A 26,328-nucleotide genomic window follows, 5' to 3' on the forward strand; every position below is an offset into this window, starting at 1 on the left:
TGAGATCTCTAAGTGGAGTCCTGGAGGTGCCTGTATAGAAGCAACTGAAATTACGTTATTAAGCATTTACTGAAATTGCTAGGCTTGGGAAAATTGTCAAGGGTCCCAGGGGAAGAACATTTAAGCAACAAAAGAGCAGAGGAAATCCGCATGTTCCTCAAAGGAACAATATTAAAGGCATAAGAAAAGACTGTCCCGATATAGAATCAAGATAGGAGGGGTGAGACACTTAATTGGTAGAACCAAGTGCAGCATAAAATAAAGCCCTGAAATTCGAATGGGAATTGTACACCAAGTGGAAACTAGGCCAACTAGCTGAAGAGGAGTACAAAGAAATAGCAGGTGCTTAGAGGAGTCAACTCGGAAAAACACAAGTGAGAACCAAGATACAATTTACAAGAGACACGAGGTCTCTTTAATGGATGGGAAAGAAAATGACACTGAAAATACAGACTTAAAATCCTCCTCTTCCTTCTCTTCGTGCCATCTCCCCCTACCCCCCACGGACTTCTACAATAGAAAAAGGTCAGCTGGAGTGGTGAATGCCTTGGAAGGGCAAGACGCCACACTAGAAAAATGGAAAGGTCTACCTGAAGACACTAATGTTTAATTGAATAAACTGAATGTTATCACATTTACAAACCCAGGTGTGAGGCAGAATAGCCAGCTGGCTGCTAGCTCCCCACATTGGCTGGCACCACAGGAGAGGGCAGGCTGAAGGTTCTTTCTCCAGTTCTTCCAGACCTCTACCGGAACCCTGCCCCGCCCCCCAGCAAAACACTTATCTCTCTGTCCAGTCCCGTCCTGTTCCCCCCCCACCCCCCCACCCACTTCTTGGTCCCAGGCTCTTTGGCCAGCTTTCCCAACCACTCTGAGCTTCTTCTTCTGAATCTCTTTAAAGTCTACATCACATTTCTCTTCCAGGCTGTGCAGAGCTGAACCACATTCCTAGACACCAGATATCTTTCTTTTTGTTAACCCCAGGCTCCTTCTGAAGGAAAATCTTTACTCTTATTTCATACCGCTTAAGTTTTATAGGAACTGGAGAGCTGAAATCTCACTTGTCTCTCTGAGAGACAAAAGAATTTACAGAGCAGTGGTGGAGACAGAGAAAGAAGGTCTCTGACTCTACCCAAAATCTTTCCAGGAAGAATACTGCTTTTCCCTCAGAAAGGGAAGAATCTCAGAGTAAAGGCAGGATGGCACAATGGGGGGAAAAGCAGGTGATTTGTCAGAGGGCCTGGATTTGAATACCAGCTCTGCTACTCATTAGCCACGTGACCATGGGCAAATCCCTGAACCTCACTGCACCTCAGTTTCCTCATCTATAAAAAGGAATAAAAGGTGCTGTTCAAGGGTCACAAAGCACTTTATAGGCAATATCTCATTTGATCCTCACAACAACCCCATGAGCTAGGAGCTATTATTAACCTCATCTTAGAGATGAGGAAACTGAGGCTCAAAAAAGTTTTGTTATCAGTACTACCTACTTTTCTGGGTTATTGCAGAGTAAAACAGGATAAAGGTAACTTACAAAGAATAAAAGCATTATATAAGTGTAAGGGGTGGTGGTGATTTAATCAATCACTCCATCTCCATAACTACCTTAACCAGGTGAGGAGGTGAATTAATCTATCAAAGGCATTAAACTAGGTGCAAAAAGTCCTTAGTTTAGAAGCATTGACATAGTTGGATAAAATGAAAATGATGCTCTGTGGGAGTATAATTGGTTGAGGAGACTCAGCCATGCTCATTGGGCTTGTATAAAACAGCAAGATAAACTGCCTGAGCAAAGGGGAGAGGATTAATAAGAAGAGCCTCCCTTGCCCTTCTACCAAAGGATAACTTTGAAGGGTCAGAAGATCTAGACTTCTCTTCAGCATCTTAGCATAGTCCCCAGAACGGCAGAGTTTAGCAACAGCGTCTTATCAGAAACCAGGGGAAAATGAGACATACTGAGGGAAGGAAGTTTCCAGACTACAGTCAAGAAGCCCAGCACGAAGCTATAATATACCTAATGGGAATGTCATGAGGGCTCCATGAAAGGAAGAGGGACTTCTATCCAAAGGACTCCCAAGAGTTGTGAACTGCCCTCTTTGCCACGTGTGACATCTAAGTTAGAGCCTGACCTCCGTATGCACTTGTATTTGGGGGACAGCATGCTCTGGTTTGGGGGAATGTTCACCCAACTACTCTTACTATACAACCTTAGTAAATATTCATCTCTAAAAGCTCATTAAGTCTGGCTGGCTACCTGACAGAAACTGATGAGCAACTGAAGAAGCACACTAGCGGAGGACAGCGGAATTAGAGGGAAAAACGGCTAGCCAAGATCTAGGGCCCCAAGCTGCTAGGCAGAGTGAGTGTGCCCAGAGGATACATGACAAACTTCATGTGTTTCAGCTCTTGTTATTCTATTCTCCCTTAGGCCAACAGCCACTTAGCTTCCTACAGTCCATTTCTATGGCCAAGCAAAAGAAAAAACCTCGAGATAACATAGATGACACCAGGACACAAGCAACTGAGGCACATGTAAGGAGCTCCCTAAGGAGCCAGGCTTAGGTTGGTATGGAATTATTGGAAATCATTTCAGAGAACTCACAGGACCGGCAAGGTTAGGAAAGGATGAATATTGATTTTTGATATGACAGATCTCCCTGATTCTAAAGGAAATGTCATTTGGTCCCACTAAACCCTCCTACCTCTGACCGTGCTGAACGAATGGCCGTGTGTCTCGATGTATTCCCAGGGCCTGCACATCTCTGCCCACGCCCCTGGGATTCAAAGATCTTGTAGTATGGGGGCCGCCCTGGAATCCAGGACGGTTCTGAGGCCAAAGTGGCCTCTGGGAGACCCAGCAATTAATTATGGAACTTTCCAATTACTGAAAAGAACCGAATAGCCAACAAAGACCAGTGATCTCAGCTTGGACTTAATCAACTGGGACTCCAGAGGTCTGGGTCCGACTTTCGTTCACAGCTCCATTACCTTTCACTTCATTCACTCTGGGGAGTTTATTCATTTATTACACACTTACCACAATCACCTTAAGTAGTAGAAAGGACATTAAAAGTCATCTAGTTCAACCTCCTCATTTCACAGATACAGAAACTGAAGCACAGAGATGTTAAATTACTCATCCGGGGTCACACAGCTACCTGGATGGCACAACCAAAGTTTGAACCCAGGTCTTGACTCCTCCTACTCTAAGGTATCATGTGAACCTGGACAAGGCACTATCCTTTTTACTCATATTTTATTAAATACCACCTCTACACAATCATAAGGATTTGCTGAGTGAAATGCTGGTGTAAATACCACATCTATATAGTCATTTAATAGATTCACCTCATGAATCATCACCTATACTTCAGCAGCCCATCACCTGTGATGGCTCCAGCAGAGCCAGGCAGTATCACCGTACCCAGTCAGCTGTGCCATACCCAACTACTCCATCACAAAGACACACAGAATCTCTTGGATAGTGACCTCAGAGGTCCAAATCCTTCCTCATCTCTGTCTCTAAGCATCCTCATCTTCCTTTAAGGCTCAGGTCAGGTGTCACCTCCTCTGTGAAGTCTTCTTTGATTCCTGCCCTACCCTTAGCCTGGAAGAAACCAGGTACAGACCAACATCTTACACCATATAAGTTCAAAGATAAGTTCAAAATGGGTACATGATTTGAACATACAGGGTACATCATAAACAAATTAAGGGAGCACAGAAAAAATTACCTGTCCGATCTATGGACAGGGAAGAGTTCATACAGGAAAGACCACAGGAGGTAAAATAAATAATTCTGATTACAGTAAAAAGGTTTTGCACAAACAAAACCAAGGCAGCCAAAATTAGAAGGGAGGCAAAAAATGGGGGGGAAATTTTTTTACAGCCAAATTTCTCTGATTAAAGGTCACATATAGGGAAATGAGCCAAATTTATAAGAGTAATTAGGAAATTGATAGTCAAAGGCTATAACTGGCAGTTTTCAGAGGAAGAAATCAAAACCACCAATAGTCACATGAAAAAATGCTCCAAATCACTAATAAGTAGAGAAAACACAAATTAAAACAACTCTGAGATAGCACCTCACACCCATCAGATCAGCTAACGTGACAGAAAAGTAAAACGACAAATGCTGGAGGGGCTGCAGGAAAACAGGTACATTAATGCACTATTGGTAGAGCTGTGAACTAGTCCGAGCGTTTGGGAGAACAATTCAGAACTATGTTCAAAAAGCTATTAAACTATTCTTGTCCTTTAACCCAGAAACATCACTACTAGGTCTCTACCCCAAAGAAATCAAACAAAAAGGGAAAAGGACCCAAATGTGCATGCAGACTTGTAGCAGTGCTTTTTGTGGTGGCAAAGAACTGGAAATTGAGGGGATCCCCATCAATGGGGAAATGACTTAACAAGTTACATGAAATACTGTTGTGCTGTAAGAAATGATCAAGAGGATGGTTTCAGGAAAACCTGGGGAGACTTATTTGAACTGATGCAAAATGAAATGAGTGAAGCCAGGAGAACAATGTACACAGTAACAGCAATATTATAATAATAAACTGTGAAATGCTCAGCAGCTCTGATCAATATACAAACCACAACAATTCCAAAGGACTCATGATGAAAAATGCTATCCACCTGCAGGCAGAGAACTAACGGATTCTTGCAGATTAAAACACTTTTTTTTCCCTCTTTCTTCTCTCTTTTTCTTTTTGTTTTGCAACATGGCTAATATGGAAATAAGTGGTATTATAGTTCTTGCCTTCTCAATGGGTGGGGGAGGGTAGTGAAGGTATGGAGAGAATTTGGAACAGAAAACAAAAAATAAAATAAAATGAGTCTGAGAATGAGTCCATAGGCTTTACCAGACTGCCAAAGGGGTCCATGGCCAAAAAAAAGAAAGAAAGAAAGAAAGAAAGAAAGAAAGAAAGAAAGAAAGAAAGAAAGAAAGAAAGAATGAAAGAAAGAAAGAAAAGGTTAAGAACCCCTGCTTTAGCTGAATAGGAAATCAATGAGCCTTGGCATATACCTTGAATACTGTGATATACTTTACTGACCATGGGAATATAGCCAAAAATAATTGGACTACATAGTCACAAGCCTAGAGGCCCAATTCAGTTCAGTACCTCAAGGTTTTCTGACACGACCCAGTCTCCTGAGGGTTTCGAATTGGCCTGCTTTGCATGAAACCACAGACCAGGAATGACTCCAAGCCAGTCCAACATTCTGGAATTCTTGACACTGTGATGACTGGATGTCAATGAACCACCCCCTCAAAATGATCCTGGCCTAAGCCAAAAGAACTGACTGAAACTACATTTGAGGGTGCAATGAGTTAATGAGCAAGCAGTTAGCCCCCATCAGTGCATATACCTTGCTGTTCCACTTATTAAATTTCTCAAAAGCAGTGTGGTTTTTTTATTTTAGAACCTAACAAAGTAATGTGTGTGGTAGACACTGAACTTAATGAGCAACTGCCAAACCGCTCTACAATAGAGTGTCTCTCTACCATCTCTACCATCCATTGTCTACAAAAGGCTAAACTCCTCAGAGCTTAGCATCTAGGACACAAATCCAGTTTCTTCCCAACCTCATCTCCCAGGGTACCCCTCCAGCCAAAGTGGAATGCCACTGGTCACCTACACCCCATGCTGTCCTCCTTCAAGGTAAAAATTATATCAAAAGGGAGGCAAATGACAAGGACACAGTGTGCTCACAGAGTCCATCCCTGCCTGACGGGGACATTTGCTCAATACTGTATTGCCTCTTCCCTAGCCCCTAGAGCTCAGCCCTTCCCATTTAGGGCTTCTCTGTCTGGCTCCTCACAAAGTCCGCTTTCTTTCCTAGTTCCTTTGAGCTTTTATGTAACACCCAATGTGAGCTTTCTCTAAGCACCATTAAAGAAACAGCCAGCTGTTCTGTATCTCTGGTTTTCTAGTTTGTTCCCGCATAGGGAGCACACCTCTCTGGTTATGTGAGTCTCAAGACTTTCAAGTCCAGCAGAGGTCAGTTCACTCTGACCTTCTCCTAACTCTCAGCTTCCCCCTAGACTAGCTTCTCCATTCTTCTTCTGGTCTTAACTGGCTCAGGGGTGGGGAACCTGCGGCCCCGAGGCCACATGTGGCCCTCCAGGCCCTCAATAATTTTTGTTCTGTGAAGTTTGGATTCAGTCAAAGGGCCGCACTTCAGGACCTGGAGGGCCACATGTAGCCTCGAGGCCACAGGTTCCCACCCCTGAACTACATGTTCATATTTCTTTTCTTCCTGCTTCTTGACTCATCCCTTTGTCCCCACATACCTTTCACACATTGTCCTGCCACCCTAGCTCTATCACAAATGATTATTTCCAATTATGCACATTAACTCCAAAAAATGAAGAGTGCGACCAAAGCCAATTCTATAGGCAACATAAATTGAAATCTTAGTCAATATCCCTCGAACCTATGACAGTCCATAGAAATGTTAAGGAAGCCAATAAGGTGTGATGGAAAGAATACTGGACTAAGGTCTGGAAACAAGGGTTTTAGTTCTGGCTCTACTATGACTGTTCTGTGCTGGCAAGTCACCTTCTCTCTCTGGCTTGCGTTCCCAAGTGAAATGAGAGGGATGGACCTCAGAAAGGCTCAGGCATCATTCAGTCAATAAACATTTATTAAACCGCCTGTTTATACTTAGCACAGGTCCTGCACTAAGTGGTGTGGATACAAAGAAAGGCAAAAGAGTCTCTTTGGGGGCAGCCAGGTGGTGTGGTGATTACAGTACCAGGCCTGGAGTCAGGAAAACCTGAGTTCAAATCTGACCCCAGACACTTACTAGCTGTGTGACTCTGAGCAAGTCACTTAACCCCTATGTATTTGCCTTAATTCCTTATCTATAAAATGGGGACACACTGGAGAAGTGGAAAACCACTCCGGTATCTGTGCCAAGAAAACCCCATGGACAGAGTCCAGGAGGTCACACAGTCAGACACAACTGAACAATAACAAAAAAGAGTCTACTCTCAAGGAGCCCAGAGTTCACTAGGGGAGAGAACATGCAGACAACTCCGTATAAACAAGACAGACACTGGAGGCGCCGGAGGCAATCAACAGAGGGAAGACACTGGACTTAAGCAAGCCTGGGGAAGGCTTCCTGTAGAAGGTGGGACTTTAGTTGAGACTCAAAGGAAGTCAGCGAGGTCAGTAGTCACAGCAAAGGAGGGAGAGCATTCCAGGCACGGGGGAAGAGCCAGAGAAAAGTGCCTCGAGTCAGGAGATGGAGTGTCTTGTTTGAGGAACAGCAAGAAGGCCAGTGTTACTGGGTCTCAGACTACATGGGAAGAGTGAGGTGTTAGAAGATTGGAAAAGTGGGGGGAGAGGAGAGGTTATGAAGGACTTTGAACACTAAATTGAGAATTTTCTATTTGCAACCAAAGTTACAGAGAGCTACTGGACACGTGACATGGTGAGAGATCACTTTGGCAACCGAGTGGATGATGGACTGTAGTAGAAAGAGACCCTCCAGCAGACTACTGAGGGCCAGCGCCAGGGTGGAGGCTGTGTCAGGAGAGAGAAAAAGGAGCTTGCAAGAGATGTTGGCAAGGTAAAATCAACAGGTCTTGACAACAGATTGGACACGGGAGGTGAAACTGAGGAACAGAGGACAACTCTTAGGTTGTGAGCCTGGGTGACAGGAGGCTGGAGTCAGCCTCAACAGTAACAAGAAGTTAGGAAGAGGGGAGGATGAGGTGGAAAGATAATGCATTCAGTATTGGATGTGTTGAGCTGAGAGATCTATAGGACATTGAATTTGAGGCGTCTATTAGGCAGCTGGAGATGCGGGACTAGAGGTCAGCAAAGAGCTGAAGTAGACTTGAGAATCACTGGCAGAGGGATGATACTGGCAGAAGGCATCTGGGTGATGTGAGATGAGGAGGTTGCTCGAAAAGAAGGGGCTCAACTTTTTCAGTACAATATGAAGCAAGGTCTTCAGCTGAGTATGTAAAGAAGAGCCATGAGAGGTTTCAGAAGAGTTCTGGAAGAGCTTGTAGTGAGTAGGATGGTGAGTTAATTGGGGAGGTTTAAAGAATTGCCTTGCAGCAGCGAGGACCCAGTCAAGGTTATATGACACAAATTTATGTGGCCCCAGTCAGAGGTTTCATGATTTTCTCCACCTTTGTTTAGCAACATGTGTGTAAAAATAAAGACAGCAGAAGCAGCAGTGATCACACACGGCAAGTTCTGCAACACAGGTCCTTGACAGGACAGTATGGAGTGGAACTGGTTCACCAAGGGGCCAAGATGGAAAAGAATGTAGTTAGTGCAGGGCTTATGTCTTGGGAAAGAAATGAGGGTCAAGGGATTAGTCTAATCCCTAGACTACTTTCTCTCTCTGTATATACACACACACACACACACACACATACACTATACTAAATCTAATCATTAGAGGGTATGAACAAAGTACTGGACTTGAGATGACAAGGCAAGGAGAGAGATGGAATGACAAGAGAATGCGATTAAAGAACAATAACATAGAAACAGGGCATTTGTGGGTGATGGCACATCCAGGGTAGACCATCTTTGCATGTAGCTGAGGTGGGGTACAGAACAGGACGAGGGAAATTGTAAAATTTTGGGCTTAGGGTGCTCAAGAGAGGATCAGTATATATGTTGAAATCTTCTAAATGAGGGTGGAAGTTGAGAAAAAAACTATGAGCCAGGTCCAAACTCATTGAGGAAGGTGGGGAGTGTCCCAGAGGCTGGTAGACAATAGCTCCCAGAATTTTGATTGGCTGTAGATAGGGACCGAGCGAACCTCAAAGGAGAAGTTTCTGAGAGGGGGTGATACAGGCAGAATCTAGAAGTGGCAATGGGGAGTACTCCAACTCCTCCTCCCCACCAGTGGGGGGTGGGGTGGGGAGGAGGAATGAGTGGAAGTGTAACCAGTGCTAGAAAGAGTGGCTAGGTAGGCTGTGTCATCAAAAGTGAGGCAGGACTCAGTGGGAGTCAGAAGATGGAAAGAGTAGAATGGAAAAAAATTTTAAATGGAAGCCAAGTTTATTGCCGTTCCAGAAACCACAGTGGAAAGGTAGACAGCTTTGGAGTGCTTTGGGGTGGCACATGGGGGTGTGTGGTGGGAGGGTTGAAGGGAATGGGAACAAGGCATTTATTTGGCAGTGAGTGACAGGAAATGGAATTTGACCAATGGGGAGCGGGGATATACACATAATCATTGGAATGAAGAGAGTATGACCAGGGTGGAATTTGTTAATCCCCGAGGAATGAGTTTGGGAAGATTTACATTGTCCAAAGGAGTCTGACCTCATAGTAGAGTCCTCTTAAGGCCTTAGGCAGTTTAAGTGAAGGAACAGTTACTTGGAGCTGAAGGAATGATGCTATAGTCAGCATCCTCCAAAGCAGAAGAGCAAGCTGCCTTGAAAGAACAGCCTTTCTCCCCTTCCCAAGAAAAGAAGAGAGTACGATGTCCAATAGAATAGCACTTCTTCTCTTCCCCTGGGAGGCTGGAGAACAGGGAGGAGACTCAGCCCAATGGGTGATATTTTCTCCCCTTATCTCAAAGGTAGGAAACTGGTTCCCTAAATTTTACAATTCTAAGACTCACATGGAGTAACTGAATCAAATGTAAATGGCCCAGCCCATTTATTAATGGGTAGAATTACAGCTAAATAAGTGAGATAATATTTAAAATGCTAAGTTCAAATTAATGAAAACTCTTTGAATAAATAAGCTTAAAAAAACCTCACAAATGTTTTTTAAAATCAGTGAAAATCTTTTATTGGCTTCATCTTGAAAAAAAGAAATAGCTTCACTATTTCTTAAACTTCAATCAAGCTTTCCATTAGCAAAAGCAGCTGCAGGCGGTGCACCCCATTTGTAAATAGGTCAGTACCTGCCTGAGCACCCTAATGTGAGCATGAATGCTCAGTTGTAGAAGAAACCCTGAAACCACAGAATACAGCAAGAAAAATGTGCAGTATCCCCATGCTTTCTCCCTACCAATTCAAAAGTTCTTCTCCTGTAAACATTCATTATCAAAAGCTTCCAATTCTTTTTATAGGAAGACAACACCACAGCCCCAGTTTTAGAAATGAAAAAACTGAGCTGCCTCTCCCATACACCAAGCAGGCGGCAGAGCCGAGAATCCAGGAGCCGCCATCTATGTATGCTCCCTCCGTTCCTGCTCCAATACTACAGCGTGCCTAACCTCCCTGCTTTCCCCACGCTGGTAGCTCCAGTCTAAAATGATACAAAGCTTAATATTTGCAGACAAATTCTCCTTGTTCATAACTATTTCCTTACTAACCTTCACCTACGAGAAAGCAATACATCTCAAAATTGCATTCCTGGTAGGTCAGAAATTGCCATCGGAGTCAACTGATTTCTTTTTCCAAGGGCTCCATTTCTAATGGAGATGTTCCTCTGAGAATATCTACATGATACTATGAGGCACGACATCAATATTTTCAATGCAATAAACCTCTTGTAATTCTCTTGCTTTCTGGCTAATTCATAGACTCACAACTTGTAAAGACTGTTAACATGGAAGAAAGTTTTAGGATGAGCATCATTTCCTGCCTGTACTGAGCTAATACATGATACAGTTCAGGAGGATTTCCAAGAACTCACTATATCTTGAAATGAAAATGAAAAGTCTTTCAAAATGCCCACCCCATAAGTAACTCAAAATTACTATTAGATTTCACTTAATTCTCACCCTTACATCTGGTACAATCAAGGATCTCACAAACCAATAATGACTTTGACATTTTAAAACCCAACCCCAAGTATTTTTTTAAGTTCTTGGTTTTGTCAGTGGCAGAGATAGATGTTTCTGTCATTTCTAAGCTTACCTTCCTCATCAATGAGGCACTAGTTAGGCTCCCAAACTGCTTCTTCAAAGCTATCCGTCTAATAAAAAGAGGTAATGAGGCCAGTGAACTAGCAGAGAATCTTAGGCAACCACAAACCACAGCTACCGGAATAGGCTACTCTTCTTTTTAATTTTATATACATACACACATACATATACACATATATGTATATACAAATATATGTATAATACATACACACACACACATATATATATATATAATATACACATATATATATACATATAGATATATGTATATGTGTTTTTAACAATTGGCAAAAATCCATGTTCTCTCTCATCCATACCCTACCCCCATCCCGGCAACTGAGGATACGAAGAAACCTTCATAATAAACATTGCCAAGGAAAACAAATTCCCATATTGCCATGTTCAAAAACTATATCTCTCCTTCTGCACTTGAAGTCCGTCAGGAAGTTGGATAACATGCTTTGGGAAGGGCTAGTCTTAAAAATGATTAAGGTAGTAAAGAAGTGGAAAGAGGAGACAGGTAGGGTGAGGCCTTCAAATCTAAATAACTTTTGATACTGAAAAACTGTGGCAAAGTAAATGAAGTACTGGACCTAAAGTCAGGAAGATCTCATTTCCAATCCTGTCTCAGACATGAGCAGTGTGATCTTGGAAGGGTCACTTCACCTGTCTGCCTCAGCTTCCGCATCTATTAAATAGGGATAATAACAACCCTTATCTCATAGGGTTGCTAGGAGATCAAATGAGATAACTTATCTCTCGTTAGCATACTAAAAACTACAAATGCTAGTTACTTGTGTGTGTGGCAAGAAATGGGGAAGGGTGAGGTTTCAACTTTGAGAAGCAGGAAAAGGAGACCATGGAATTTTCAGGGACGAGGATAACAACTCCCTAGAAGGTCTGCTCACAATAGCCCCAGGAGGCATGCAGGAGGTATGACTATCCTCACTGTGGATGATGTAACTAAGTCTCATAAGTGAAGGGACTTACCCAAGGTCACACAGCTAGCAAATGCTGGGAGGGGGGATTCCAATCCAGATGCCCAACCCTCTTCTTACTACATCATGCTGGCGAGGAAGTAGCCTAGAAGTAGAAAAGCCTCTAGGACGGAGAAATTGGCTGAATTTCTTACCATCTGCTTGGGATCTTTTCAAAGATCCACAACAGGTGAAGTGCACTGCTGTATTGCTAGTGGCTATAAAGACCTGGGACATGAACAACTCCCTACTCTGCAAGCTTTTTCTAACTGTCATCCTAAGCAGATTGCCCTTCTCTAGCACAGTTGACAGAGCTATTCCCACTCTTCTCACTTTCTACACTGTAAAATTTTGCAATCTTTTTGTCTTTGAACATTTGAGGATTATTTTGATCTACATATTTCTCTAATACCTATCACTAGGGAATCTGACAAGGGGTTAGATTAAACACACACACACACACAACGCAGAGGTGTTGATGAACTTCTATTGCCTTAAACTTCAGGACCTAGCCTCTGGGATTCCATAGGATTGGCTCAAAACTATTTAGACAGATATGGAAAAATCTGTCAAGAATTTCTTCAACATTTTGTTGCTCGAAATAGCCAGAACTCCGGGGGCCAATTATTCTACTGTCATGGACCCTGACCTTGGAAAGCTCTCCCTAGAGTTTTAACTAGATTAAAAAACAAAACAAATAAACTGGAGACATGCTGGCAGTTGCATACTGGCTGAGTGCTTATGTCCAGGGTGGCCAAACTTACTGTCAGAGTTGTATGTGATAATCGTCATAAGCTGAAGAGCTGTGCTGGGTTAGTATTGGGGAAGGAGAATCTTTAAAAAATACATTTTCAAGCATTTCTTTGGGGCTGGAGTTCAATTTTGGAATGCCTTGGAATGAGAGCAGGTAGAATGGCTGAGGAAGGCTCCAGACCTTCCATAGTTTCCCAAATAATCAACATTCAAGAATATATGACAACCCCCAAAAACCGATTTTTAAATTGCTATCTCTGAGCCACCCGCTCTCACTTAGTGTGTCCCTATGGCTAAAATGAAAGTCACTGCTTCCTAAGCCACTAGAACCTTGAGGCTTGGGGAAAATGGCAGAAGCTGGAGGGCCAGAGAGGTGGAAGAATAGATAAAGCTGGCTCTTTTAGCACTTCCAGCAATGTTTAGCAAGTCAAAACCAGAATGAGAAATGGGAGTATCACTATCAAAATAGGCTTCTGTCAGTACAAAGAAAGGACCACTCAAGTAGGTTCCCCCAAGGACTGCCATGAGAGCCCTCTCTTTCCTCTCTTTATAGCCTTTTCCTATCTCCCTCCTCATTCTCCAGCCTCTCTAGCAGCTTATTCCACTTCTCTCACTTCTCCAGGATCATTAGTTTCCCAAAACCATAGATCCTACCCACATACCAGATGGTGGCTCGTGTAAAGAGCAGGGTATTTTGAATCAGAAGTCCAGGTTCAAGTCTAGGCTCTACTACTTACCCTCTCTGATCTTGGATTACTCATGCAAAACATTTGGGTCTCTGTTTTCTTATTTCTATTACTGAGGGAGTTGGCTAATCTCTCAAATCTTGGTCAAATTGGTTCCTAAAATAATCCTTTTGGTAGCAGCCCCATTTGGGTAACATGAGCCTGTGATAAAAGATTTATGAAAATTTCCATCTTTCCCACTACTACTAAAAGCAGAAATGACTATGTATGCATTAGATTGTTTTATGATCTTAGCTAGCCTAGAGCTCCAAAGCCAGACAGTTTTGATGTGAAAGTGAAGATATCTTTGAATGTCCAAAACCAACATTGCCCTGGATAAGACCTGTCTGCTCTCCTCTAGTCTCTGTTCCTAGTCCAGTTTCCCTTATTCCCCCCTCCTCTCCACCCCCCTTCACCTAGCCAATCTTCTTCCCCTGACATCAATCCTATCCATCTTCCTGTCAGCAATTTATGTTCCTTTGAGAAACAGACTCTATCTAAAAGTCAACAAGTATTTACTAACAACCTACTATGCGTTAGATACTGTGCTAAGTGATGGGAATATAAAGAAAGCAAAAATAACCCCTGCCTTTGCCCACAATCTAATGGCAGAGCAGCTTGTAAACTAGGTACCAACATGATAGAAGCAGAAGGAGTCCCAGGGCCTGGCACTGGAACGTTACATGTAGGCAGGTGTATCATCTTTCCTTCAGGAGACAGGGCTGATGTGGTGAGCAAAAGTGCTATGCATAAAAGCATTCAACTTCCTTTCTCGGTCTCATATTAAGCCTGAACAAACTAATGACCGGCATAAAATTCTGAATTATTTTTCAAGAGTTTATGAGTCACTGTCATCCCTTTTTCTCAGTGGCTGGCAGTACACTGAAAGAGCTGAGAGGCCTGGCCTGCAGCACAAAGGCCTGAGTGGGAGTCTCAGCTTAAAAACTTTGCCCAAGTTAATCTTTCTGGTTCTTAGTTTCCTCATCTATCAAACGATGGAGTTAGAGTAAATTCCAAGGTCCTTCCAGCTCTGATCTTCTATGCGTCAAAATTAAATCAAAATAAACAAGACATGAAAAGCTATTCCTTCGTTCCCAAAATAAGATTTTAACTGGATGTTGCCTTTTTGAAATAGAGAAAGAGAGCATGGTGAAGCAGACGTTGAGTCAGAGGACAGATCCACAGACTTCCGAGAGTCTGAGAGGACCTCGGCTGCCACGGGTGCCAGCCACACAGCATGTTACCAAGTGGCCATCGAGCCCCTCCCTGAAGCCCATGCTGCTGGGGGATACCTCCAAGTTCCACTCATCGTGCCTACTTCCGTTCTCTGGGGGCAGACAGAAGGAACCCAATCCCTTCCCCATGTGACAACATTGCAAATATTTGAAGACAGACGTCAAAATGCATGAATCTCTACATCCTGGTTCCTCCGAGGGATTCCCATATGGCACAAATCCAAGGTCTTCATCCTCCAGGTTGCCCTCTTCAGGGCACTCAAAAACTCATCACTATCCTTAGAATCGTGCTGGAATACAATATTCCAGACGTTGTCCAACCAGGTCAGAGTAAATTGGGATAAAGACTACTTGTCCCTGGAAGTCACGCCTCCCTTCACGAAGCCCGGAACTGCATGAGCTTTTTGGCTGCCACATCACCACTGACTCATACTGAGCTTGCAATTCACAAAATCCCCAGCTCTCCTTCAGACAAACTGCCACCTCATCGCTCCCTCCCCCCCCATCTCACACACACAAATCTGGTCTTCTTAACCCAAGTATAAAACTTTGCATTTATCCCTATTGAATTTCACCTAGTTCAATTCAGCCCAATGTCCCAGTGTCTCAAGACCTTTGGATTCCGATAGTGTGTTAGTAGCCCAGCCCTCCTAATTCTGTGATGTTCAACAGCCTAAGCCAAAAGCACAGATGACTGGGGCGCTCTACTGCAGAACTTTTCAGCTGTAATAAAAGCTACGAAGGACTACTCATCGAGAATGACTATTCAACAGTTCCAAATCCACCTGAATATACTATCAAGGACACAGTCAAGCTCACTGGCCTGTAGTTTGCAGACTCTATTTTCTCCTTTTTTCAAAACACAAGCATTTCCTCTTCTCCAATCCTGTGGTACCAATCCCTTCCTCTAATATCTTTCTTATTAAATATACTGTCACCTTTTGTTTCTTAGGTTCTCCCCAATACCTCACTCCTCAGCAATAGGGCCCTGACCCTGGAGTCAGGCAGACCTTAGGTCAGATCCAGCATCAGACATTTGCCAGCTGTATGACTCTGGGCAAGCCACTTAACCTTTGTCTTCCTCAGTTTCCTCCTCTGTAAAATGAGGATAATAACAGCACCTACCTCCCAAGGTAATTTTGAGGATCAAACGATATAATATTTGAAAAGTGTTTAGCATAGTGCCTGGCACATAGTAGGCACTTCAAAATGTGTGTTTCCTTCCCTACCTCCTATTTCAGACCCTCTTCCAGGGAGCCAACCCTTATAACAAAGATTATTTTAAAAGAATTTTAAAATCAGCAAAACCAATCAATCCAGTGGACTCTCTCCCTTCTTTCAAAGATCTTTGATGGTGGCCGAGCAGCCATATTTGCTAGCTCTTTCACTTCCAAGGATATAGATCACCTGGGTTGGATAACCCAAATTCACCAAAGGCAGCTTCTCTCAACTCTGAATTCGAATCCCAGTCTGGCCCACTGGCAAGCTTGGGCAAGTTGTAATTTCTCCGGGCTTTCAATTTTCTCATCATAAGGAGGTTGGACTAGGTGACTTCTGAGATCTCATACAGCTCTCTATATTTGTGATTCTACAGGGCTGTGAATCTTGGAAGAATTAAAATTACAAATGATCCAAAAGGGAATGAAAAGATGCATGGCTGGTATTTACAGGGTATAGCATGTAACCAAAGATTCGAATGCCAGAGTGGACCATATGTATGTGTGTGTGTGTGTGTGTGTGAGTGTACGCATGTACATACACACAGAGATGGAAAATGAAAGACAATGACAGCCAACAAGAGGAGCTGGATGAGAAGGTGTGGAATAGCCAAAATTTATCAGTGGATAAAAACAGCCAAGTGCATCAGCTGACAAAGGGCCCTCTCTGAAGGAATCGTGGTGCCTTCAAAGGATCAGCATCAAGGGCACGAGGAAGAAACTCAGCACCTTGTGTATGGAGTCTGACCTCAGGCAAGTCACAGCTGCTCTGGGCCTTAGTTTCCTCAATTGCAAAGTGAGAGGACGAAGGTCTTTTAGACCTCTAAATTCAATAATCCAATGAACCACAGTAAAGAGGCTCCAGCTACATTTCTGCGAGAACAAATTCAATCTTCAGGGATGTCAATGCATAAGTTACATCAAGAACATACTAAAGTTTTATTAATCTCATTAAATTACATGCTTAGGGTCCTGATTTTGACTTAAGTCACAAATAATAGGGAAATGCCATGAAAGTTAGTTTTCTCTAGCTCAGCACTCTCCTAAAGGGCCAGAGGAGAGCCAAAACCAAACATAATCCTTCACATTCACTGCTGAACCAATCCACCAAGTTAGAGAGTGACAATCTCATCACGGAATTTAAATGCCCTTAACATTATTTTAATACTTTTCTCAATGTGCTTAGCGGCTTGCTTTTCTCCTCATTATCCAAGATGATGCTCTGAAAAGCAGGTTACTGGAGATCCAGGAAACCATATATCCCAATTCAATTTCCTTCCCCAAAATCAAAGCTTACTCTCTTGAAGAGTTGAGAGAGGCCAAGAGGTCCCTGCCTTCCCCCAGGGCGCTGCTGGTCCAGGCAGCGCTCCAGAAGCATAATGTAAATACTCAGCATGAAGCACCAGGGCATACCAATTTGTTTTTCAATCTGTTTTATTTCAGTTCAAAGCATCATTGCAGACAGAGAGCCCAAGAAAACAAGTCACATTCTGGTTATACCCAATCCTCCTCAATCTCCAAAAGCAGCAGAGTATTGCCAAACTGTGGCTTGTTTTCCTGAGTTGTCCATTTGCAATGTCGCTTTGAACTGAAATAAAATAGATTGAAAAACACATTGGCCGCCCTGGCTCTTCCTCCAGGGCTTTCCATCATCCTGCCAAGCAAAGGTCATCACCTACTCTCTGGCTCAAAACCCAGCTGACCCAAATCACTGAGTAACACTGTACTGATGTGAATGTGAAGGGCCACCCAAACCCAAAATAGCAAAGAAATTCAGGGCTTGCTTTTACTTTGTGTTAACAGTTACTTTGTGTTCAGTTTCTTGTTCCACTTGCTAGGTTGGATTATAGCTTCTGAGGACATTTGCAAGATGGTTTCTGGATACAGTTTCAAGTCAAAACTTTAAATTTCTGTTCTTTCTATAGTACTCTCTTGATCTATTACTGCCTCAGCATAATTTTTCACATTGGCTTAAACAAAACCCCCAAAACCCAGCATCCCATTTTGGACAGTTCAAAAAACCTGTTACTTTTCTGCCTACATATACAATTACAGAATCATAAATTTGGAGTTAGGAAGGACCTTAGAGGTTATCTAGGGAAGCCAGCTTGGTACAAGGGAAAGGCAATTGGCTTTGCTGAGGAACTGGGTTCATATCCTTCCTTTGGTATTTACTATCTGTCTGACCTTGGGGAAGTCATTTAACTACCTTGGGCCTTAGTTTCTTCATCTGTAAAATGAAAGGGTTGGGCCAGATAACTTCTAGGGTCCCTTCCAGCTCTACATCTATGGATGGATGGATGAATGGATGGAGGAAGGTGGAGAGGGTGAGAGACACAGAAAGAGGAGGAGGAAAGGGAAGAGAGGGAGGGAGGGGAAGAGAGAGAGAAAAGAGAGAAAGTAAAAGGCAGAACTAGAATTCAAACCCAGCCCCTCTGACTCCACATCCAGCACTTTACAATAGATTATGCTACCTCTGAAAATTTTCTTTAAATTATTCAACACTTTTTAAATTCTGGGGGCCAGAGGATAGAGACCTGTGATATCTATCATAGATAGAGGGAACTCCCTTCAGATAAGCAAACTCCTTCTATTAATGTAGGTCAGCACCTACTCTGCAATTTCTTTATCGTTTTAGAGAGCTGCTTAGAGCATGGAGATATTAACTGCCTTGCCTGGGATGTTTCAGAGGCAGGACTTGAACCCAAAGCATCCTGATTTTAAAGCCAGATCTCTATTCACTATGGTACTGCCTCTACCACCATTTTCCTAGCACAGTAATAGTAGGCTGGCATTTACAGAGCACTTGAGGGTTTGCAAAGCACTTTACAAATATTCTCTCATTTTACCCTAACCATGATCCTGAAAGGTGCTATTATTATTCCCATTTAGCATAAGCCTAAAATAAATCATGTCCTTAGCTGCCCAGGAAGAAACAGTTTCAGGCATAAACTCCTGAGTCTGGCATTCAATGCCCTCCACAATCTAACCCACTATGGGCACATGTACTCTTGTGGCCAAACAGAGCTACTCTCCAGGCCTGTGTCTCTGTCCATTCCCATCTTGGTGCCTTTGCTCCTACCATCCCTCATTCCCATGACAGCACATGACATCCCCACAGATGTCTGTTGAACTTCCTCCTTTCCTTCAAAGCATGGAAGGAATTTAAAAGCCAGAGAGCCTCCAGAGGAGACAGACCAGGATGGTGAAGGGCTTCAAGCTCATGCCCCCTAAGGACGAGCTGAAAGGACTGGGGGTATCTGGCCTGGAGAAGAGAAACCTCAAGAGACAGGGGTTCTGTCTTTACATATCTGAAGGGTCATCATGTGGAAGAGGGGTCAGATTTGTTCTCCTTGGGCCCAGAGGGCCAAGTAAGAGGCAGATTTAGGCTGGATCTAAGGAAGAACCAAAAAGTACTAAATTACTGAAATAAGAAAAGTGGTGCTGGGGCTTGAAAGATACAAGACCTGGCTTCGGGGTCTCCTGACCCACTGGCTGTCTGACCCAAGGCAAGGCCCTGATCCTTTCACTGCCCCATAGGCAATTCTTGAGACTATATAACACAAAGCAAAAAGTGAGCCTTGCATGGCTTTGTTATTTTAGGTTTGGGTGGGCCCTTTATATTTATATCAGTATGGTGCTAGTTGATAATTCTACAATGTTGATCTGCCTTGGTGGTTTGAGTTTCCTTACCAGGAGAGTCTCCCTAGGCCTGGCCATCTCCCCCAAATACAGCTGTCCAAAGGTGGAATGAACAGGCTGCACAGTGGTTCTCCCTTACTGGAAAAGGTAACTTTCAGCAGAGGCTTCAGGGTTTTAAAAAAATAATCCTGAACTTGGCAAATACCACATAAAATAAAGATTTCCATATACAAAGTAGAACAGAAAAAGATTACACATGAAACTATGAATCTCCATTATTTACAGCTTGCTTTCTCTGATAGCATATAACAAATTTAACATTTAACTTTCAAAGCTGTTCTACTTGTCTGGGTTTCCTTCTGGTCTCTTCTGTGTATTTCCTTAAAATGCTACCAAGACCCTCTTTTCTTTTTCCTTTTTAGCCAGGGTTTTTGAAAAGGGAATCGTTAGGGGGCAGCTAGATGGCACAGTGGATAGAGCAGCATCAGCCCCGGAGTCAGGAGGACCCCAGTTCAAATCCGAACTTAGACACAAAACACTCATTAGCTGTGTGACCCTGGGCAAGTCACTTAACCCCACTGCCTAGCAAAAAAGAAAAGAAAAGAAATGAAATGAAATGAAAAGGGAATTGTTGTCAGCATGATGCTATCTGAAGTGCCTTCAAACCCAGAAATTCTGTATAATTCTAAGGAGACCCAAGTTCCAGAACAAGCTCTGAACCTTTATCAGTTGTATGGCTATGAGCAAGGTACTACGTCAGCACATACAGTGGAAGAATCGGGGTCAGATGACCTCTCAAGGGTGTGACTTGGATAAGTCATTTCCCCTCTCTGAACCTCAGTCTCTTCATTTGTAAGATGGGGGTTAGACTGGATGCCCCTTTTCTATTTCTAAATCTATGTCCTTAGACCTCATTTCTTCATCTGTTAAATGGGGATAATATTTTATTTCACTAAGGTCTTGTGAGGTAAGTACTTTGCAAACCTCACCCTAACCGTTCTATAAAGCAATCTGACCCAGAGATCCAGGAGATCAAAAGTTAAAGAGGTGCTATAGACACTAAAATACTTACAGTAACACTTCATAGCTAAGAACCGAATAGCAAAACAAACTGTGGTGAATGAAGGTAAAGGAGTATTACTGCGCTGTAACAAATGATGAATGTGAAGACTTCAGAGGAGCAAAGAAAGACACGAACTGATAAAAAGTGACAGGGACCAGAACACAATAACAACAACATAAATTGAAGGGAAAAAAATTAAAACTGAACTCTGTGTAATTATAATGATTAAGCCTGACCTCAAAGAAGAGCTATAGAACACACTTCTTTCCCTTGGCAGAGGGGAAGAACTTTGGGTGTAGAACACTGCATGGGTCTAAAACTGGGAGGGATCTCAGAGGCCCTCCAGGCCAACCCCTTCATTTGACAGGCAAGGAAACAGAGTCCTCTGGAGGTGACATGACTTGCCCAAAGTCATACTGGAAGTATCAGGCATAGATGTAAACCCAGGTCCTCTGCCCTCTCTCCTACATGGAGAGCGCCTGACGTGGCTGAGGCATTGATTTTACTGAACGTTTTTTTCCTTTGCTTTTTACTCACTGTTACAAAGAACAGTGTGGGAGGGATATACTGGGAAATGGGAGAGAAACAGAGACTGACCTGTGATTTCTTTGGTACTGGGAATTCACTCTCCCAATGCAGGTGAACACCCTCTCTGTAGTTTACAATTTTAAGAGTTGCCTAGAGCAGAGATGTTAGGTGTACTGCCAAAGGTCAAATAACCAGGACATGTCCAAGGTGGGTCTTGAACCTGGGTCTTTCTGGTTTTGAGGCCAGCTTTCTGTCAAATACAAACTGCCTGAAGGAGATGGAAGAACAAAAGACAGCAATCATTTTTAGAAATGCTGACTCCACAAACATTAAGCACCAAGTTTGTGCAAGGCACTGTGCAAAACATGATGCAGGCTCAACTTCCTTTCCTAACCTCAAGGTCAAAACTCTTGCCTCAGTTTCCCATAACATTTTGCCAGACCTCTCCTTCCACTTATCTTGTACCACAGCTACTGGTGAGCCTGCCAACCCCGTGCATAAGACTAGCTCTGTTTCCTTCACCATTTCCAAGCATATGGTGCTGGGAACTGAAGCTGAGGGGTTAACTGGCTAAAATCATGAAAAATGCTTTGACTACAGGGTGCTATAATTAGTTTAGAAGAAAATTAAATTATCTTTGGATGAGTTTCTCTCTAAAATGCGGTGTCAATAAAATTATTTTAAAAAATTGGAGGGAAGGTTGAAAAAAAAAGTCTGGCTCTGTAGAACGGCACTCTGCTTCTATAGAAATAACTCTTAAGTTTTATCTTTGGCCGACTGTTAATCAGCACTCCAGGTCACCTACAGCTGGAGCCCATATTTGGGCAGTTTTCTCTAGTATGCAACAAGTAAGTATCTAATAATAATCTATAAGAATTCCAAAGCAGCTCCATAGCTCACATTTTCCCCCTCAGGTTCCCTTTGACTTCACAGAGCACTCTATTCATTCGATAAACGTTTATTAAGCACCTACTATGTGCCAGGCACTGTACTAAGCACTAGGGACACAAAAAGAGGCAAAAGACAGTCCCTGCCCTCAAGAAGCTCACAGTCTAACAGAGGAGACAACATGCAAAACTAACACATGTTGTTGGTGTTGGGTCGTTGTTTTTTCCTAGTCGTGTCTGACTTTTCATGACCCTATTTGGGGTTTACTTGGCCGAGATAGTGGAGCGGTTTGCCATTTTCTTCTCCAGCTCATTTTACAGATGAGGAAACTGAGGCAAACAGGGTAAAGTGACTTGTCCAGGAACACACAGCTAGTAACTGTTTAAAGCCAGATTTGAACTTACCAAGATGAGTCTCGCTGACTCCAGGCCTGCTGCTCTATCCACTGTACCACCTAGTTGCCCCTTAAACAAACATATAGAAACAATCTACAAATAACAATGGCACTGGAATTAAGAGGGGTTGGGAAAGGCTTCCTGTAGAAGGTGGGATTTTAGTTGGGACTTAAAGGGAGCCAGGGAGAGTAGTCAGAGCAGAAGGTGGAAGAGTGTTCCAGGCATGGGGGACAGCCAGAGAGAATGCCCAGAGCTGAGAGATAGAGCAGCTTGTCTAAGCAACAGCCAGGAGACCAGTGTCACTGAACGGAAGAGTGAATGGCAAGGAGGAAGGTGTAAGACGACTGGAAAGGCAGGTGGGGTTACATATAACAATATTTACCATGTTAGAAATTAAAACATGTTAAGTATTGCTGGGAACATAGTTTTGACCTCAAGAAGCTCCTGAAAGGGCCTTAGGACCCCCAGGAGTCATCAGACCATTCTCTGGGAGCCACTAGACTAGAATGGTGGCTAGGACCCCTTCCAGCGCCAAATCTGTGGTGTTGTGAACAAAGACTTAAAAGTACTGGAGATGCGTTCAGCCCGCTCCACCTTCATCCATCTTCCTTTCTCCTTGGAGTCACCTATTTCATCCTTGTTCTCCTGCTGCCACCCCGCTCTCCTCCTAGCTCTGCTCCCTGTGCTTCCAGACCTCTTCCTCAGCCTCTCCCTGCTTTACAAGGCAACAATTAACAAACTCATTGAACTAATGAGCCAGTGAGAGAAGACTCCCTTTGAATATTCCATCCAGGTCCAAGGCCATGCATGTGCATTAAAACAAGGGTCTTCTGTAGATGATAAATAATTATTTGGCATTTTTATTGTTACTTTATGGAAATTAATAAGATGTACAAACCTGTTCAAATGCAGTATCAGTAAACAAGTAATTATTAAGTGCTATGTGTCAGGCATGGTACAAATCTGTAGAGTGTGAAAATGTTAAATCTCTCTGGAGTGAACAAAAAATCTATATACTTATGGCTATAGTTCACGAAATACCACAACCTGAGAAGAATCAACATTATAAGTAGGCCAAAGGACAAGTAAAGCCACACAGTGATAACCTTAGGCAAATCATTTTACCCCTCTAGCCAACTGCCACATCTACAAAATGAGAGGTGGGTGACCTCCACCAACCCCTTCAGCTCTGAACTGTATGGGTACAAAGGTAATACTAAGAATGAGAAACTGTCTGGTAGACAGCCAGAGGCTTATCCTGGTAACCCCCCAAAAAACTAAAAGGACCAGAATAAAGCATCCAATCATGGTGATGAAATCTCCTCTGAAAGGGTTATGGAAAGACAGACACAGGAGGAAAGGCCTGGAGAGGCTATGAAGCACATGGCTGAGGGAGAAGACTCAGAAAAATCATCGGAAGAATGCAAATAGGTACATAAAAACAATAATGTGGCTGTTTAAAAAGTGATATTTTAATGGTACCACAAAAAATGGCTCAGCTCGCTTTAAAAACAAACAGAAAAAAAGGTTGTCATCCCTGCTTAAGATAGCCAGAGCTGGATAGGCCCTTCAGACGAGGCATGGCAGGGCTAGAAGGGGCTTTAAAGAATGTGACACATTCCTTGAGGGCAGGAAAAAAAAAACACAACACCTTTCTTAAAACCTTTCTTTGTATCCCCAGGGCTTAGCACTGTGTCTGGCACATACTTAATAAATGTTTACTGACTAACTGACCATCTCCCTCATCTTACAAAGGAGGAAACTGAGGTCCAGGCAGGCAGGAATAGCAGAAAGAACCCTAGACATAGGTGAAGTCAGGAGTCACCATAATTTGAATTCTCACAGCTGATGCCTCAAGACGTGTGACCCTGGGCAAATCACTTCTCTCCAAGTCTTAAGTTTCCTCATCCTTAAAAGCAGACAATTCTAGCCCTATTACCTACTTTACAGTGGAGGGAGATGATGTATTTGCAAAGGTCTTTGTAAACTTTAGAGCTATACTATGTAAGTAATAATAGCTAGCATGTTTACAGGCTTTCCTTTTTGGCAAACAGTTTACCTAGGATCTCATTTGAACCTCATAACCCCCCACCTCCCCAGGTAGGTTCTACATGAATTAGCCTATTTTACAGATGAGGAAACAGAGCCTCCTCCAGGTGAGGTGATCCAGACACCTCTTCCAGTGCCAAATCTATGATGCCAGGGTAGGAAGCGAGATGGAATTGGACCTCCACCTCTCCAGGCTTGGCCACCACTCCCCCATCCCTGAATTCCTCCCAACAGCTCCGTTTTGAGGAGGTGTCATCCCTCATTCCCAAGCTTTGTCCACCTGGGCTCGAGTCCCATTAAAAAGTAAACTCCGTGTGACCTGCTAGTCCCAGTGCCCGGCACACACTTGTTGACTGACTTTAGGAAGCCCCAGCGCCCACTAAGGGTCCCAGCTACCGGCCTTCCAAGCGCTTCGGCGTTGACAAAGCGCTTTCCACGCCACCCCCTCCGTTATCTCCGACCCTCACCGGGGTGAACTGGAGCCCGGGGAGGTCCAGGCGCTGGCCTCTTTCTGCCCAGCTGGTCAGTGGCTGCGGACTCTTTCCACCAGTCCTCCCTGCTTCCCAGAGCGGCCCTCCTCCCTTCCCTGCTCTCACCACGCCATCTCCCCCCCCCACGTCTCAGGATCTCTGCAAAGAGCCCCGGGATTGGGAGTCGGAGGGCCTGGGTGCGAATCCTGGATCGGCCAGGTGTTTATCTCATCTGAACCCAAATATCTTGTTCAGTTCGTAAAAGGAAGGCGTGAGGCGTGAGGCTGAATGCGCTCTCAGGTCCATGGTCCATTGCCTGGGATTTCCAAGAACCTCATGGGGGAACTGTCTACCTCAGTTTCCTCAACTGTAAAATAAGGGTGGATATAGGAAGTGCCTTCGGGGTTGTTGTGGGGATCAAATGAGATAGTATTGCTAAGGCGCTAAATAAATGCTTGTCCCACCCCTTGTCCGGTGTGCACAGAGAGGTCAGAGGGCCGGCCCGGGTGGCACAGTGGGGGTCCGAGGCAGGGCTTCCCTAAGTGCGGTTGGGGTACTTCGGTCGGGATATAAGAAAGGGCCGGGCCCCGGGCCTGGGGTGGGTGTCCGGCTTGGAGGTCCAGGCCCAGGCCCGGCCCGCCCGCCGGCGTGGCCTCCCGAGGCCAGGCCCCAGGACCCGGCTCGGCTTTGGGGCCCCAGCCCGCCCGGGTGGTCACGGCGGCCGAGCCCCAGCCCCGCGTCACTATGGTTACCTGCTCGGCGCCGCCGATTCAAACTGTCTGTTCTTTATTGACAGCGGCTTGGAGGACACGCGAACACTCGGGCTCCAAGAGGTGATGGGGATGGTGGCGGCGGCGCGGGGAACAATAAAGCTTTCTCCATTCAACAGCGCCGCAGCCGCCAGAGCGACGCCATCTTGAGGCTCGCGAGGGGAGGCGAGGGGAAGCGAGGCGAGGCAAGGCGAGGCAAGGCGGGGGACGCGGGGGCCGCGCGGAGTCTGCGACTTCCACCGTCACGTGCCAGGGGCGCTAGCGGAAGCGGCGCCGAACGGTGGGGGAGGGCCGGGTCGAGTGAAGGATGGCGGGGCTTTGACGCTCTTTTAAAGGTCCCCAGCCCCACCCCCTGAGGGCTTCGTGCCCTGTTATAGAAAGAACCTGGCTAGGGTGGTGTTGGTGCCGGGGGAGGACCGGGCAGGGAGGGGGTGGAGACAAATGGCGGTTTAACTTAAACGTTTTCTCCGAGCCTACGGAACACCCATAATCGTAAAGGGTCATCCGGGGTCTGTAAGCAATAGAACGCTCCATTGGTGGAGTGGCTCGGCCTTCAGTCTCACATGATTGGCTGAACGATTGACTTGTATGCAGTCACTGCTGAGCACAGACATTCTGATCCCCGCCCTCAGGTTCCCTGGTGTCTTGGGCCGAAACAAACAGTCAAGCGCGCGGACCTTCAAATGGGACCAAGTTGCGCGTCATTGCGCACGCGCACTCTCTGGAGGCACCTAGGATTGCCAGCCTTCCTGC

At 44.4% G+C, this 26,328-nt stretch overlaps 1 protein-coding gene across 3 annotated transcripts in view; it reads right to left on the bottom strand.

Moving 5' to 3' along the window:
- The window catches only part of ZBTB40 (zinc finger and BTB domain containing 40), a 75,711-nt gene extending 49,746 nt beyond the window's left edge, over positions 1–25,965 (bottom strand). For 2 of the 3 annotated variants that reach the window (XR_002323762.2, XM_020983028.2), the window contains exon 1: positions 25,558–25,965. The gene's annotated coding sequence lies outside the window, so the exon portion shown is untranslated. Of the gene's footprint in view, positions 1–21,072; positions 21,274–25,557 lie in introns of those variants that run through there. The other variant, XM_078145613.1, reaches the window with a different exon arrangement.
- Positions 25,966–26,328: the final 363 nt, after the last annotated feature.

The sequence above is a fragment of the Phascolarctos cinereus genome, unplaced genomic scaffold, assembly GCF_003287225.1.
Source record: "Phascolarctos cinereus isolate Bilbo 61053 unplaced genomic scaffold, phaCin_HiC Scaffold_726;HRSCAF=1367, whole genome shotgun sequence".
NCBI lineage: Eukaryota > Metazoa > Chordata > Mammalia > Diprotodontia > Phascolarctidae > Phascolarctos > Phascolarctos cinereus.